This window comes from Taudactylus pleione, unplaced genomic scaffold (genome assembly GCF_031769625.1).
Source record: "Taudactylus pleione unplaced genomic scaffold, aTauple2 ptg000226l, whole genome shotgun sequence".
Taxonomy (NCBI): Eukaryota; Metazoa; Chordata; class Amphibia; order Anura; family Myobatrachidae; genus Taudactylus; species Taudactylus pleione.
In genome coordinates, this window is record NW_028284628.1 from 1,189,070 (window position 1) to 1,201,953 (window position 12,884).

Below are 12,884 nucleotides of genomic sequence, written 5' to 3' on the forward strand. Positions count from 1 at the left end.
GGTATATGGTGGTAAGGCCGTTGCTTCTCCTTCTGCTTTCATTGTAAAACTATCAAATTCCAGTCACTTACATTGTGCATACTTCTCAATTTTCACTTCGGCAAATGTGTATACGGTATGTCAGTTTGTCCACTTTCCTCTTCCATGTCTGTCACTCAGTCTAATGATATATCCCCATCTATCCTTGTGTAAACAGAAACGTGTGCGTGTGTGTGTGTGATTTACAGTCTACGCTACTCATATGCCCAGCCTTGCAGAACACTCCCAGAACACTCCCAGGTCCTCTCTCCAGCTCAGTGCGAGGCTTATTCTCTCTCTTCTCCTCACAGACAGGAGACATCTGCTCAGCAGGTAAGAGAATGCTTTTTATTAACTCTGAAACATGGTGTGATTTTCTTTGTGTGTAGTATTTACTAGTTATCACTCCCAATACACTATTGCTCTAATCAGTCTCTCCCTCTCTCACCTGTCTCATTATTTCTCTCTCTTTCTGTGTCTCTCACTCTCTCCTAATACTCTTATCATTTTCCTCTTTCCGTCTGCCTAAACTTTCTTACTTATTCTCCCTCTCTACTGTACCTCTCTATCTCTTCCCATGTCACTATGTTACTTTCTCTTGATCAACTGTCTCTTTACTACTCTCCTTCCCTCTGTCTCACACCTTACTCTTCTCTCCATCTGTCAGTCTCATGTTTTCTCTCTCTTTCAATCTAAACTCTCTTTCTCTGTTTCGTATCTTTTTTCTCTACATTTTATAATAATTCCTTCAACTTTTATAGCTTCAATCTTTTTTAGCTGAATTGAATGCGTAATTATCAAAAATCCAAAAGAAGCAGCGTGAATTTTAGAACTGACTTCACATTGCAAAATAGGCTATTTGTGACAGTACAACGTTAGTTTGTGATAATGACGTCTGCTAACAAAAAGTAGTGTTAATAACTGTATAAACTGAAGATCCTGCATCCAGTGACAGACGAAGCAAACACAAATTCACAGGAAGATTTAAGGGCATATGGATCAAGCTGAATTTTACATAAAATGATGCAGAAAATGCAGTCTCTGCCTAATTTTATGTATTGTTCTTATGTATCAATAGCACAATGCAGGAGATTTCACAGAAATCTCCTGTAAACTGCTAATATTATTAATGGGGACTACGATCTGACACTTATGTACTAAACTCCAAAAAGCAAAGCTTTTCAGAGTTTAGCCATGGTAGTTTACACTATCTTCAGATGGTGTAAACTGCTTTGAGCCTATGGGGGCTCCAGGTGCAGGAGAAAGATCTTTTGATCTATCTCCCCCATAGCCCCTGGAAGCTGACACTGTGCGTATGCGCAGTGTCAGCTTCCCATGAGAAAGTCTTTCACTTCTGTGAAAGGCTTCTCCTAAATGCCAGAGATATAACTCATGGGGACAGCGGTTACCGCAACCGCTGTCCCTGTGAGTTCCCCATAGTACATAGCTGGGATATTTTTATTAAAAATTTAAATATCTCTAGCGAGTTAGGTACATAATAATCACAGCAGTACTGCGATTATTACTGCATAGACCTCACAGATATAATCCATACTCCAAGGCATGTATTCAGTTGGCTCATAAGTTACTGTGTAATTGTTAATGAAATAGGAATCTTCCCATTATATAAAAGACAATTCATTGAAAGCAGTACTATGATATAAACAGGTAAAAAAAAAAAATATATATATTTTTATCTGTAGAAGTATTTGTAACAACCCCTCAAAGAAAAATAATAAAAAAAAATCAGGAAAGCAGCAGATTCAATTAAGAGCGGAAGTCTCCTTGACAGCACAATAACTTGAGAGGGCAGATTCTCGCAGTCTACGAGGTGTGCAACGGGAGCTGCGGTATGGGGTAGATTCAAATAGTTGCGAGTTTACTCGCCCCACAAGTAAGGATGCACACAAGCTGCACTTACAGCAATCCGGAGATTGTGGATTTTCGTTTGCTGCTCCTTGGGGCTGTGTAGAAAAATCTGTGATATCGGGGCAAATTTGTTGCATAATCAATGTAAGTTAATGTGCCCATTGCTGGAGTTTCCACGCAACATCATGGAACGTCCCATTAACAAAAAAACCCACATAGTTGAAGCGCCACGAAGCAGCGTGTGCTGGGTTGCTCAGATGACAGGGTGGAGGGGGAGTGCAGAGTCGGGCCCGGGCAATTAGTGCCTGCTCTCCCCTGCATATGATTGCATCGCAGCTTCATAGAATCCTATGGGGACTTTGCTGCAGATATGCAACAGATATCTCCGATATCTGCTGTAGACCTATTGAATACATATGGGGATCCATATATATTGCCGTAACCCCGATAATTGCAGTTTTCGGAGGTTTTACAACATTTTTATTAGAGAAGATGAGCTGTTCTATTTTGCTGAAAGCTAAAAACACCCCCAACTTTGGGATTCTGAGCCGATTGAAGTCCCAGCTCGTTTCACTTTGGGGTTCTGAGCTAAACCGAGTCCCAATTCAGGTCTTCTAACCAAGTTCAGAACTCGTATCTAAAAATCAGATCTTGCATATTTTGGATTGCATTTAAGTCCCTCCTTCATGATTTAGGTGCTGTGAGGTGGTCAAATTGACTGGAACTGACTGGAAATGAATGTTATTGATGTTAATAATACTATGGGAACAAAAACAGGTGCAGGTTACTGTAGCTGTTTTTTTATCAATTCTTAAAGAATTCTGAAACCGAACAAAAACACTTGAGGGTGGTTTTACAAAAACCAAAACACGATGATGATTTAGAACCAAAACTGCGCACATCTCTAATATGTATGCATACATCCCGCCCTCAAGCTCTTGTGCTTACCTTGTTTCCTATTCGGACTGATGTATAAAAAGTGCGAAAAGATCCCGTTTCTTATCACCAGACATTGTGTATTTATCGCTATCTTTTTCCTTTTTTTAATGTGATAAACCCCCTGAATTGTGATAATTTTCACACTTTAGTTTTTGAATCAGATAATGGGAAAAACAACTGCATAGTTGATTTTTTCATTTTCCGATCAAAAAAACAACAACTGCGCATACTCTGTTTCAGTTTTGGACATGCACAGTGAATTCTAGTGGTTCTTCAAAATAAGGGATCCTTTGTTACTAGACTTCCCCTCCCCTACAGTTTCTCCTGATTTTCCCTCCCAAAAAACACTTCTCCATTTCTTCTATGGGTCACATATATACACAGGGCCGGTTCTCCCGTTACGCATGGTACGCAGCTGCGTAAGGCGCCACATAGTGAAGGGCGCCTCGCTGCGTACCATGCGCGGTGCAGACTGTGTCTCTGTGACACAGCTGCACCGCATGTGTAGCGCTGACCGGATGGAGTTCGGTCAGTTCTACACAGCACAAACACACAGCCACTGGCTCCGGCAGCTGTGTGTTTGCTTTAGCAGCTGATGAGAGTCAAACAGACTCTCATCGGCTGGTGCTCCCCACTGCCAGAGCCGGACATCTTCCGGCTCCCGCAGTGGGTAATGGGAGTGACGCGTCACTCCCATAATGCAAAGCGGCGGATGGAGGAGCTGATCTCGGCGGCAGGAGCGGGTGTCAGGTAAGTGTTTTTATTTTTATTATGTCTCTACTGCGGGGGGGCGGATTACTACTGGGGGCACTACTGCGGGGGGAGGTTAATTACTACTGGGGGCACTACTGCGGAGGGAGGTTAATTACTACTGGGGCACTACTGCGGGGGGAGGTTGATTACTACTGGGGGCACTACAATGGGGGGGGACTACTGGGAGCACTACAAGGGGGGGAATACTGGGAGAACTACAAGAGGGGGGACTACTGGGAGCACTACAAGGGGGGACTACTGGGAGCACTACAAGGGGGGGGAATACTGGGAGCACTACAAGGGGAGGACTACTGGGGGCACTACAAGGGGGGAATACTACTGGGGGGGAATACTACTGGGGACACTACAAGGGGGGAATACTACTGGGGGCACTACAAGGGGGGGGAATACTACTGGGGGCATTACAAGGGGGGCTACTACTGGTGGCACTACAAGAGGGGGGACTATTACTAGGTGCACTATATAATGGGCACTGCATAGGGGGGTACCACTACTGGGGGCACTGCATGGGGGGGGAGTACTACTGGGGCACTATATAAGGGGCTTACTACTGGGGGCACAAGGGGCACTGCACTGGTGGGACCACTACCGGGGGCACTGTAAAAGGGGCACTGCATAGGGGGGGGCACCAAAAAAATACTCGCTTACCAAAAAATTTGGGCTAGGGCCGGCCCTGTATATACATATATGTGATAAGTGTACATTATATATATATATATATTATATATACATACATACATACACACGCACACATACATAAATACATACACACACATATACATACACAAGATGCCTAATTGGCTGTCATATGACCAGAGCCCAGGTAAGACTGCTGTTGGATATCCAGCAGCCAGCCCAGGTGGGGCTGCAGTCAATATAGCTGGTCAGGTGGTCAGGATCATACCTGCAAAGATGCAGGGAGATCCCTATACCTGTGACACTGTCATTGTGAGAAGTGGCAGCCACCAAGCTGTGAAAGCTGTACTAGGCCAGGAGGCCAGTATCCAATCCAGCACCACCACTCTCAAAGACTGAGAGACTTTCATGCAGATTAGATGCTTCTATAGAGAAGGCTCAAAAAGTGAGCTAGTGCCCTTATTTTCTGTTCATTTTGATTCCTGGTTTCCATGCTGGAAGTAAAGCACCATTTTCATTTATCATTACTGGAATGCCATGTGTGGTCTCTAATTCTGCACCTAATCACTGCACCACTGACACCAATCTACCGAGCTAATTACCCTGTGTCATCACAATATGGAGAAGAATGCTGGCAAATTCGATCTATGCAGAAAAGGTGGAACAGCAGTTAATGGATGTGTACTGCGACTGCATAGTGGAATCAACAGTGCAATGCTCATCAGACTGGTGAGTGAAGAGAAGTCATTATGAAGGTTTGTTTGAAGAGAGTTATCTGCAAATTGCCTGCATACAGTTTATGGAAAACCATTATGACACATGCAAATGTTTGGAAATTGCCAACTCTGAAATATATATTGTGTCTGTGAAGAGAAAAGTGCAGTAAAAGGCAAAGCATTTGGATTTTTTTTGCAGCATTGGAAGGGTTAAAAGAAATTGTGTGATTTATTCTTCTAAGATGCTAAAGCTCGTTAAGTCAGGTGTGGCTAATCAAGTGTGGTGTGGAGCAGAGATTCCAATTGAAAGGCTGTTGAAACTGTTTGATACATGCTGGTAATTGTAGTGCCACATGAAGGAAGATTTTTTTTTTTTGCTGTGTTGAAAATACTTTTGAAGGCTGTTACAAGGAAGTGATTTAAAGTTGTTTGAAATCCTTTGTGGTGGCTCTTTTCAAAATGCTGGGGAGTAATGTCCCAGAGAAAGAGACTTTAAGTTGCCAAGGCAGAGTAAAGTTGTCAATGTGTGTAATAAAGTGCAAGGTCCACTAGGAGAGGACTATGGGCCTGATTCAGACCCACTCGCGAGCGGCTGTCCGCTCGCAAGTGGGTCGATGTTATGCACTGAGCATGCGCACGACGGAGGGAGCTCTGTCGTGCGCATGCGCCAGACGCGACGAGCGAAGGAAAGTCCTTCGCTCGTTGTGTCCGATCAAAGGGGGCGTGCTGTCAATGTTGATTGACAGCACGCCCCCTTTGGTGGGCGTGCCGGGGGCGTGCCTCCCTGACGGGGGTGTTCCCACGGGAACGCCTCCCGTCAGAAGCCGGCCCACTGACGTCACTAGTGATGTCAGTGGGAGTGATTTTGGCTCTGATAGAGCCAAAATCACTCCGGAGCTTGCGGTTGAAAACCTCAACCGCAGGCTCCGTCTCGCAATTTCGATGGTCGCGATGGTCTCGACCATCGCAGCCATCACAAAGCACTCTCGTATAGCCTGTGGGTGGTGACCCACAGCTATACGAGCGTCCAGGAGGACGCTCCATGAAAATGGAGCCCGGCCCTCATTCAGAGCGTACGCTCTGCTCAGAGCGTACGGCTCTGAATGAGGGCCTATATCAGCATAGAAAAATTTGACTCTCTGGGGCCTATTCATCAACACTAAAATAACGTTTTTAAGGACATTTTCCTTAAATAACGTTATTTTGGTATTCATGTAGCCACTTAGCACAGGAGATATTACAGATATCTCCTTGCTAAGTTCCCCTGCGTTAATTTCCACACTCCCCATACATTAGTATGGGGATGTGGAAATTGTGGTATTCATCAAATTCCGAAAATTATACATTTTCGGAATTTGATGCAGTTACTATTCGCCACTGTGAGGTGGCGAATAGTAGAATCGACTTACCTGTATCCACGTGTGCAGGTCCCCCGACGAGTCCCTCCGGCGCTCGGCTCCGTTCTCAGGCTCCGGAGGCTGGTCTGTCATGTGTGCTCCCCAGCAGAGCACAAGAAAGTTAAGAAAAAAAAAAATGTTTTTTTTTTTCTAATCTGTCATGTGGTCTGCTGGGAAACCACATGACAGACCAGCAGGACGGAGTCGGAGGCTGCTGCGCGGACAGGTAAGTCGGGGGGGTACACAAACTTAACGCATCTGTAGGCAGTGCTGCGCATGCGCTGGTTTTACAGATGTAACAGCGCATGCGCAGCACTGTTTCCAGATGCGATAAGGTAGTGTAGGCAGGGAAAAGTATCTATTTCCCGAAAAGCTGTCATCGCAAAAATGACAGCTTTTCGGAATAGATACTTATGGAGAGGTGGAATGATGAATTCCACCTATAATTAGCTAGAACTCCATGAGCGTTCTAAAGCTAATTATCTCCAGAGAATTTTTAGGTTTAATGAATAGGCCCCCTCTGTGTGAAGTTTGGCATGAAACACTTTTACACTATTGTGACCAAATAAGTGACTGTTATGATTCCTGGAGGGAATCGATGGTATAATGTAGAGCCAACTGATGACAGCCTTGAGGGCTGGAATGTATAGTACTATTCGTGGCCAAGGGTTAAGGAATTGGTTGTAGCCACTGGGCTGTCAATGCTGGTTTGTTCTGACTAGTTGTGCTGAGGGCAAGAGGTGTGATGCAGCCTGTGGGCTGTAGGAGCAGCCTTGATGGTGGGTAGTGGCCTTTATAGTCATTGCCAAGGGACTAATGGAGTGAAGCAGCCTTTAGGCTGTTGCAGCAGCCTTGAGGGCTGATAGTGACCTGGGGCCCCAGGACCGTTGTAGCCTTTGGGCTGATGAGACTCCGGTGAGGTATGCAACAATAACGTGGGGCTGCTACCAGTGCCGCCGAGATGACACTGGCGATGGTGTGCTTAATAGCGCACCTGGAACGCACAGTGGCTACCAGTGTTGCCGGGATGATGCTGGCGTTGGTGTGCTGGATTGCGCACCTGGAACGCAGAGTTGCTACAAATGCCGCTGGGATGACACTGGCGACAGTGTGCTAAGTTGCGCACCTGGAACGCAGAGGTGCTATGATTGCCGCCGTGATGACACTGGCGACGGTGTACTAGATTGCACACCTGGAACGCAGAGTAGCTACAAGTGCCGCCGGGATGACACTGACGATGGTGCGCACCTGGAATGCTAAACTGTGACTGGTGCTGTCGTGTTGACACAAGCCACCGGATGGTGACAGATGCTTCTGGGGCAGCAAGTGCTCTGTGCTGCCCAGATGGTACAAGCAGCACGTGTGGATGAGATGCAGGTGAAGCTGCCTGGATGGAATAAGTAGCACACACGAAACATAGCTAGATAGACTCAGGAAGTCGACTGACCTGCAGGAGGTAGGAACCGGAAGTACGAAAAACTTATATCACCGGCATGGAGTGAAGGACTGGCTGCAACTTAACAGATACAGGGCCAAATCAAAGCAAGCCATGCAAATCTCCCTAATGACAGACCCCTGCACCTGGCCTGTGCACCAGAGCCGGATTTACACTTCATGGAGTCCTAGGCAAGTTACTGGTCTGGGGCCCCCCTCACCCATCCCTACAAGAAAAAAATAAATAAAAATTCAACATAAAAGATGTTAATCTGCTGAAAGAACAGGTACTGTGGTGATATAAGTACCGCCATAATACCGGTGCTGTTCATATAGGGAAGCTTCACTGGCCAAATCTGCCATATTTTACTGCCAACAGGGTTTTTCGCCCAAAGAGACAGCTAGGAAGGAAGCCCCCTTAGAGAGGCAGCAAGGAAGGGAGCCCTCTAGCGATAAACAGCTAGAGAGGGAGTCCCCCCAGAGAAAGCAGGTAGAAAGGGAGCCCCCCAGATACAGGCAGCTAGGGATATTGGGCCTGATTCAGCATGGGTCACAAGTCTGCACACGCATACTCCCGATCGCTGCAAAAATATGTTAATGAATGCAGACACACCGCTGCCGTAGCACGAGATGCAGACGCCCAGCACTATATAATGCAGCCACCTTTCCTGTACTCACAGCCTGAGAAGTTAGCAAGACAGCGAAAACATTGGTAACATCGGGAACCATCGGACCCAATAGTGGTTGACCTGACTTCATTCAGGATTTGGGCCACTTTCTGTGTACAAGTAGACCTCGGGCAGCGTATGCCGCCGCACGGGTTTAATTATGTATGGCCCTGTAATAGCATCCAAATGCACAGGCACGCCTGCGTTCGGCCGACCACCCCCCTGTCACCATCCACAAATGGTCACTTTCTGTCAATCACTGTGCGTTGGGTCTGCGTATAGCCTGTGATTACTTCTCGATTTCAGCGACCGGTCCTGTATGCGCAGAGCAAAAGCATCAACCAACTGTGTGCGAATTTGCGACTGCGTTCCTTGCTGAATCACGCCCATTGACCAGTGTTGTCAATGTTTGGCCATCAATGGCAGAGTTCCAATGTTAATGCACTTTACCCATCTCTTAGCCCCACCCTCCATCTCTGATTAGCCCTCCAAGTTTAAGTTTCCACACTTGTGCCCCCACCGATGATAAACCACTCTGTCCATCCATACCTTCGAAGGAGAGTTAAGCAGGGAGTTTTGTGGATTTAGACAGCAAGGAAGTGAGCCCCTAGAGCCTCACAGAGACAAACAGCTTGGAAGAGAGTCCCCATATTAAGACAGCTAGAAAGGGATCCCCCAGGGAGAGACAGCACGGAAGGGATCCCCCAGGGAGAGACAGCACGGAAGGGATCCCCCAGGGAGAGACAGCACGGAAGGGATGCCCCAGGGAGAGACAGCAAGGAAGGGATCCCCCAGGGAGAGACAGCAAGGAAGAGAACCCCCAGGGAGAGACAGCAAGGAAGGGATCCCCCAGGGAGAGACAGCTAGGTAGGGATCCCCCAGGGAGAGACAGCTAGGAAGGGATCCCCCAGGGAGAGACAGCTAGGAAGGGATCCCCCAGGGAGAGACAGCTAGGAAGGGATCCAGCAGGGAGAGACAGCTAGGAAGGGATCCCCCAGGGAGAGACAGCTAGGAAGGGATCCCCTAGGGAGAGACAGCTAGGAATGGAACCTTTAACAGAACTGGAACAGTTAGAAAGCGAGTCCCCAGAGAGAAACAGCTACTGTAGGAAGTCAGCTCCCCTCTCTCCCATCTGGCAGCAGTGCTATCACAGCAGCCTTACACACTGCGCCAGGGAGGATAACGAACATGAATAACAGGAGAGGGGGACTGGTTCTGGCAGGGGATGGGGAGTGCCGGGGACAGCAGAGGAACAGGTCACGTACCATGAGCTGCGCTGACTCCAGAGTGATGGCAGAGCAGCACGGCACCCGCTGCTGAGCACCGCATCAGTTACAGGCAATATTACTATTATCTCAGGCAGCAGTCACAACGCCGGGGCCCGGGTTAGGGCAGAGACGGGCTGATGAGAGATCCACAGCACAGGTATCCATGCTGGGGGTGGGCATCACTGCACCCGCCCCCAACTCCTCATCATCGCTGATAACTCTGCCCACACCACTCCCCCCCCCCCCCTCCCCTGAAGGCAGCAATGACAGCTTGCTTCAGCGGGGAATTCACTCCCACAGAGCAGCGTGAGTTAGAAAACCGGCACCCGGCAGCTGTCCAATCAGTGCACTGACAGCCTGCCGGGCCCGGAAGTATATAACAAGCCCAGGGCAAGAAAAAATGCTGTCTATTTTACAGCCCTGTCAGCGGGCCCCCTGGGACCCGACGGGCCCTAGGCAACCGCTTGTGTTGCCTAGCGGTAAATCCGCCACTGCTGTGCACACAGATAAGATAATCAATTAGTGTGCAGCTGACACCTAGACACAGGCAGTAATACTGAACACATGAGATCAGCACACAAACAGACAGGAATAAATGCAGTGTCTCAATAGCAACTGAAATGACCCTGTAACCGCAGATCCTAACAGTGACTTGGAGGACAAGTCTACAAAAGAGAAGCTTTTGTATGCGCAAACTGAAAAATACGTTAGAGTGAGTTGTCATCTTTGAAAATAGCATTTGAGCAGGAGGAAATAAAGAGATTTAAAGCTATTAAAGAGGCAGACATCAATACTGGTTATGTCTGAACGCTTTGAGGAGGCTGAAGCATTAAAGTCTATGATAAAGTATGAGAATGATGTACTGCTAGCAAAGACATTGTTGAATTGCATCAAAGTCCTTCAGCAGAAAGTGGAAGAATTGAAAGAGTGTGTCCAAAGACATCAGAGTAATGCAGAGCGCACACAAGTGAATATAACGGATCTGACTCTGGTGTTAAAAGGAAAAGACTACTTGTGTCCACACAAGTAAAGCTTAAATATTGTGAATTAGAGAAAAGTTCTGTGAAGTAAAAGAGAAATATCTCCACATGCTGCAGATTCGCGCTCAGTGGGAGACACACCATGACGAAAAAATGATGGAGATGGTCCATCTTGAAGTCAACTGTAAGGAGCAAGTATAAACCACTCAACCAAATTTAGCTGCAGCTAGAGCAGTTTCAGAGGGTCTGACGGAAAGAAATGTATTTCTGGAGGAAAGACTGCATGACACAGTAAAACACAATGAAGCTTTAGAGAGAGAGAGCTTAACCAGGCACATGGCGTGGCTTGGAAATTGCAAGAAAAGAGTGAGGACCTTGAGAAGTGTCTGCTAAGTAAACGGGACCAGTTGCAAAGTTTCCAAATGGAGAGGAATAACAAAGATGCTGGAGTTGCAATGTGAATTAAATGTGGCAGAGTCTGAAGTAGCCAGACAAAAGTTGAGACTTGCTGAATTTAAAGTTATGGAAGGCAATCTATGAAGGCACCATGGGAAAGTTTGCCCAGCTGGAAGAGCAGCTGTCTGCGGCTCAGAATAAGTTCCACATGGTAGTGAGAAAATCAGAAGAGGAAAAGAAGTTGCATAACATTCTGAAGTTGGATTCTGGACCCAAAATGGTGTCGGATGTATTCGCTGAACCCAGTGTGACAGAAGTACATAAACACAAGTTGTTGTTTTTTTTTTGGGGGGGGGACCACACGAACATCAGTGATAAATAGGTGCTAATAGCTTTAGTTTAATGCTGGCCACAGAAAGGGAATTATTGCTGCTCAATTACAGTGGTGAGTACCATGATCCACAATCTATTCGGCCACATGCAGGTGTATTGTTGAGGTTGCACTGGTTTAGCAGAGATTATATTAGAAACAGGAGCAAATAAAAAAATCATCATAGAGTGGGAGCGACCTGTTGGGTTAGTGTCTGGGACAAATACACAATATATCTAGGTTTCATCCAGTGTGTTGCTGTGATGTTCATTTGTATGTCTCTTGCCCTCTTTGAGGCACATTTCTGCTCTGTTTAATGACAGCTGAATGGAATGGAGCATAGGCAGAGGGCAGTGTATGATAAAGCTGAGAGGTAATCGTATGGCTAATAAGCATTACAATACATTGGCAGCTGCATAGGGTGTGTGCACTATTCTTTCTTCAGCCTTTGTTTAGATGGTTTTGGAAGATGAGAAATTCATTGCATGTACGTCTGTGGGGTTTTCCTTACAATGTAGTGTAAGGAAAACACTACATTGTAAGGAATGTATGGGTGAAGATCAGAATTTATTTTTAACTCTCCCATTATAGTCATTCCATTAACTTACAGATTGTCCAACAGGATCAGCACCGCAGTCCACCTTTATACCTAACCACACTCATAAACTGAACTGATAAGCTTCATTGTGTCCTGCTATTGTCTGTTGTACTGCAGCCTAGTTTCAAACATACTGGTATGCAAAAGGCAGGGACCCCAGGTGTGGCCCATGGCCCTGCCCCTCCCTGTAAAGCTTCTCTGGCTAATTATTATTTTTTTCCCATGAGAACTTTGAGCATTTGACCAAGGCTGATTTGTGGGAACTATCATGGATTTAGAAATACACTGCCAAGGAGAGAGAGAGACGGTAACATTCTTCGGATGGAAATGGACATGCTCCCCCACCTGAAAAAAAAAAGCATAACTCTATTGGCTAACTGAGACTTGGCTCAGTATTGTACTTTATCCACCAGGGAATTGGCTGTATATTGTACACTGCCATATGGGAATGGGCTCTGTATCATGTGCTGACCAACATGGAATGATCTTTGCATTACCGCCAAGGTCTGGACTCGGCCACCAGGAGAAATAGTCTCTGCATTGCGTAAAGAACACCATGGAATGGTCTCTGTGTATTGTACACTCCTTGTATTTTATTCACTGCACTAGTATATACTAGTATATAGTATAAGTTTTTTTTGGCAGAACCAATATTGTTGATAGGTGTTAGCAATGTGTAATGGAGGTCAGTCCACATGACACATCACTTTACTAGGCTTATTAGTTTATTATCTGGCAGATAACAGGATGCAGGGTAACTCTTGGTTAATGCAGTTATTCACATATAACAGGTGTAAACAGATCCAGCCAAGAGCATTTGG

At 46.3% G+C, this 12,884-nt stretch overlaps 1 protein-coding gene across 2 annotated transcripts in view; it reads left to right on the top strand.

Annotated features, from left to right (window-relative positions):
* Positions 1-4,780: 4,780 nt before the first annotated feature.
* LOC148517163 (beta-1,3-galactosyltransferase 2-like) overlaps positions 4,781-12,884 on the top strand; it is a 59,883-nt gene continuing 51,779 nt past the window's right edge. The window contains exon 1 of one of the 2 annotated variants that reach the window (XM_088479128.1): positions 4,781-4,991. The gene's annotated coding sequence lies outside the window, so the exon portion shown is untranslated. The remainder of the gene's footprint in view (positions 4,992-12,884) is intronic. The other variant, XM_088479127.1, reaches the window with a different exon arrangement.